The 4,832-nt window shown below is 40.7% G+C and overlaps 1 pseudogene; it reads left to right on the forward strand.

Annotated features, from left to right (window-relative positions):
* The first annotated feature begins 3,988 nt into the window (after window positions 1-3,988).
* LOC131752177 (peptidyl-prolyl cis-trans isomerase A pseudogene) lies at window positions 3,989-4,510 on the forward strand (annotated as a pseudogene).
* The last annotated feature ends 322 nt before the right edge of the window (window positions 4,511-4,832 follow it).

Here is a 4,832-nt window from a genome sequence, read left to right on the forward strand (position 1 = left end):
AGAAAACTGCTATTATCTTTAAAATAAAAAATTTCACTCACCATCAAGCTTTCACAAACATTGTATTCTAGGTTCAGAGTACTGTCCTACTGAAATGAATAAATAAATAAATGGATGAAAGAATAAACCAAAAATATCTACACAAAGGGATTAAATAAGGCTTTAGGAAAGGCATGTGAGAGAAGGCATCATTTAAACCTACAGGCAATGGGGAAACTCATTCCAGGAGAAAGAATACAGAGCATTGGTCGGAGCCCAGCAAACAGAAACTTTCTGGCACTTTCTAGGGAAACTATGGGAGATAGTTTAGAAGCATCAATTAGGAGCAGTCCGACTGGAAAGTGAGTAAGATCCCTTCCAGCACTGATATCTACTCCAACTACAAGGGAAGTGATTTGAATTAAAATGTGTATTTAAAGTGATAGGCAAGGGACTTCCCTGGTGGTGCAGTGTATAAGACTTCATGGTCCCAATGCAGCGGGCCCGGGTTTGATCCCTGGTCAGGGAACTAGATCCCACATGCATGCTGCAACTAAGAGTTCACATGCCACAACTAAGGAGCCCATGTGCTACATCTAAGGAGCTGGTGAGCCACAACTAAGGAGCCCTGGAGCCGCAACTAAGGAGCCCACCTGCCACAACTAAGACACGGCACAACCAAATAAATAAATAAATATTTTTTAAAACATAAAATGCATTATCATTTAATAAATAAATAAATTATAAAAATAAAGTGGTAGGCAATGGCAAATCTTTCAAGGTTTATACTTAGTATCATATCATTTGTGGGTTGCTAACTTTTGGTAGAAAGAGTTGCACTGAACCACATCATCAAGTTAGAAAAATGATGAAAGAAAAAAATGCCAAAATGTTAACAGTGTCTGCCTCTTGGTGGTGAAATTATGATTGAATTGTTTTTGTTGTTTTGTTTTTAGTGCTGCTTCTTTATACATTTCTGCATGATGTCCCAAAAATTTTTGCAAGCATTTACCATTTCATGATAAATCTAAGGAAAACATTGCTACAACATTCATAATTTTTAAAACAAACTCTAAGGAAAATCTGTCAAATTAAAAAGAAAGTACTCATTTAGCAAACTTAGCCCTTTCTAATGGCATGTTTACTGAGAAGGTAATTCAGCCCCAAAAAGCATTACCTCTCAAAAACTGCTGAGAACGGCAATGACCAAGTCAGCATTAAAATCCAAAAATTTGTATCTCCTATGCCCAAGCCACCCTATCTTGATGAGGACACAGAAGCATAAGTATTCCTTTGGCAAATCTTAGCAAGAGCCAGAGACAAGCAGGATATCATGGTGTGGGGGAGGTTTGCTTCATCCCAGAAACACATTTTTCTAGAAGTTAAATCCTAGTGGCATCTGTGTGCAAAGAGCAAGTAAACTTACTTGCAAGATACTTGCTGAGAGTACCTAAAAAAAAATTGTATTGGAGATTCCAAATAATTGAAGCTCACACTAGAGGAGGAATGAACGAGTTCAAAATGACATGCTTCTCAGAAAGAAAGCTTTTGAAGAGATATGAAAAAAGGAAGCCATAGAGTTAGAATGTGGCCTGGCCCATGGGGTGAAAGAAATCCCTCATGGACTTGGAAATCATCATCAAGATCACTGCTGGACTCACATGAAGAGAATGAGGCATCATTTGGAAGATGGGAGCATCAGCATGAAATAACTGAATGAGCCTAAAGGTGAGAAAGCAATGCCTGGAAAGGAGAAGACAACGGAGAGGCCATGTGATCATTCAAAGTGAACACGTGGATCATTGCAGCTCTATTTACAATAGCCAGGACATGGAAGCAACCTAAGTGTCCATCAACAGATGAATGGATAAAGATGTGGCACACATATACAATGGAATACTACTCAGCCATAAAAAGGAACGAAATTGGGTCATTTGTAGAGACATGAATGGACCTAGAGAGTATCACACAGAGTGAAGTAAGTCAAAAAGAGAAAAGCAAATATCATATATTAATGTGTATATATGGAATCTAGAAAAATGGTATAGATGATCTTATTTGCAAAGCAGAAATAGAGACATAGAGAACAAATGTACGGATACCAAGGGGGAATGGGGGTCATGGGAGGAACTGGGAGATTGGGATTGACACATATATACTATTGATACTATGTGTAAAATAGACAACTAATGAGAACATACTGTATAGCACAGGGAACTCTACTCAATGCACTGTGGTGACCTAAATGAGAAGAAAATCCAAAACAGAGGAGATATATGTATATGTATAGCTGATTCATTTTGCTGCACAGCAGAAACTAACACAACATTGTAAAGCAACTATACTCCAATAAGAGTTAATTTCTTTTAAAAAGTGAACATGTGGAGGAGGCAAAGGTCGATGGTGAGATGGGAAGAGCTGTCGATGGGATGAACTGGATGAAGGATGAAGTGAGCACAGGGACAGAGGAAAGGGAGCATCAAATGTAGAGGTCACCGTACCATACACAACCTTCTCTGTAAAGGGACTCGGCCACCAGCCAATAATTCTTGAAGATAAAGAAGAAATTATCTGCCAGTTTTGAGCTCTGTGACTGTCATAGTTCGTAGCTAAGGTCCCAGCTTCTGATCAGGTGCTCCAGATCAGCACACTTCAATATAGACACCAAATGAAATTTTGAAATAAAATAAGTCAGTGAATTCAGGCCACATGTCTGAGTCTTAAAGCAAAAAGTAGTAGCAAACATTGAGGGAAACATTAGCTTAAGAAACACAGGTTAACAATCCAAAGGGTTCTCTAGGTCAAAGGAGGGGTCATACTAGGGCTTTGGGCTTAGTCACTGTGGAATTAATTGCCCTGTCCTGGGCATCCAAACCGATGGCAAATTCCTGAAAAAATGTATTAAGGGAATCCCAATTCTGCAGAGAGAACTGAAAAAGAAGTCTGCACATAAAATGCAGAAAGCATGGGGAGAACTCACACATTTTCTTATTACCCTCAGGGAAGAGAGAAAGAGGTTGATCAACCCTGGAATACTGAGAAAAGGGGGACTTAACCAAAGATGCAACAAAGTCTGTGCCTCAGTTACGTAGAGACTCACAAGGCAAATAAAAGTTCTTTTTTCTTTTAATTGATTTTGTACCCTCAAATGACATTTATAATCTACTTGCACTAAAGTGGGATCTATTCATTCTATATCACACATGAACTAACATATGCAAAAGAAGTTACATAACAATATACATTGAAGAAACAGGAATAATACCTGGTCCATAACTGGTACTCAATAGATAGCATATAGTCATTCACTTATTTATTCATTTATTCAATATTTATTGACTGTCTACTATATGCAAGGCACTATTCTAGGCACTGAGAATTCAGCATTTAAAAAAAAAAGGACAAAGCCCTCATGGAGCTTGCATTCCAGTGGGGGAGACTGGCAAATATGCAAATAATGCACATAACAAAGGCAGAGAATAATGAGTGCTATGAAAAGAAAAGAAGCAGATCAAGGAGACAGAGAGTGCCTAGGGGTTTCTTTAGATAGGGCAGTTGGGGATCGCCCTGAGGAGCCGATCAAGTAGAGACCTGCATGAAGTGAGGGAGCCAGTCACATGCAGACCTGAGGAAGCATCATGCAGAAAGAGGGCAAAATAAGGCCTTGAGTCAAAGAAGAGCTAGGAGGTGAGTAAGGCAGGATCAGAGTAAGGGAGGAGAGAAAGGTGGGAAACCGGCGGGAAAGGGAGGCGAGTGCCAGGTTTTGATGGCCTTGGTGGGCCAGGAGGAGGACTTTGGATGGTACTCCAAATGTGGGGGGAAGCCATTTGAGGGTCCTAAGCAGGACATGATCTGATTTCTGTGTTAAAATAACCACTCTGACAGGTTTATAGAGAGTGGAATGTGGGGGGTATGGGAGCAAGAGTAGAAGAAGCAGGGAGAAAGCTGGATCATGGAATGAGAAGAGGGCCTTGCAGACGCTGCCGCCTGGAGCCTCTCCCACTGTCCAGCCATGGTCAACCCCACCGTGTTCTTCAACATTGCCAACGACGGCAAGCCCTTGGGCTGTGGCTCCTTCAAGCTGTTTGCAGACAAAGTTCCAAAGATAGCAGAAAATTTCCGTGCTCTGAGCACTGGCAAGAAAGGATGTGTTTATAAAGGTTCCTGCTTTCACAGAATACTATAATTCCAGGATTTATGTGCCAGGGTTGTGACTTCACACACCGTAATGGGCACTGGTGGCAAGTCCATCTGTAGGGAGAAATTTGATAAGAGTTTCATCCTGAAGCATATGGGTCCTGGCATCTTGTCCATGGCAAATGCTGGAACCAACACAAGCTGTTCCCAGTTTTTCATCTGCACTGCCAAGACTGAGTGGTTGGATGGCAAACCTGTGGTCTTTGGCAAGGTGAAAGAGGGAATGAATATTGTGGAAGCCATGGAGTGCTTTGGGTCCAGGAATGGCAAGTCCAGCAAGAAGATCACCACTGCTGACTGTGGACAAATCTAATAAATTTGACTTGTGTTTTATCTTAACCACCAGACCATTCTTTCTGTAGCTCAGGTGAGCACCCCTTCACCCCCATCTGCTGGAAATATTCTATAATCTTTGTGCCCCCACTGCAGTTCTTTGGGTTCCATATTTTCCTCATCCCCCTCCAAGTTTAGCTGGATTGCAAAATTAACTACATGACTATGAAATAAAAACTAAACAGAAAAAAAAAGGAATGAGAAGAGGATGATAGCTCAGGAGATGAAATAGAAGGCATCTCCCATTTCCGCAAAGAGAGGGTCCCCAAAAAGTATTTTAGCCAACTTGAATATATGATTTCCAGAATGTGAATTAAATAGTC

Source organism: Kogia breviceps, chromosome 3 (assembly GCF_026419965.1).
Source record: "Kogia breviceps isolate mKogBre1 chromosome 3, mKogBre1 haplotype 1, whole genome shotgun sequence".
Classification (NCBI taxonomy): domain Eukaryota; kingdom Metazoa; phylum Chordata; class Mammalia; order Artiodactyla; family Physeteridae; genus Kogia; species Kogia breviceps.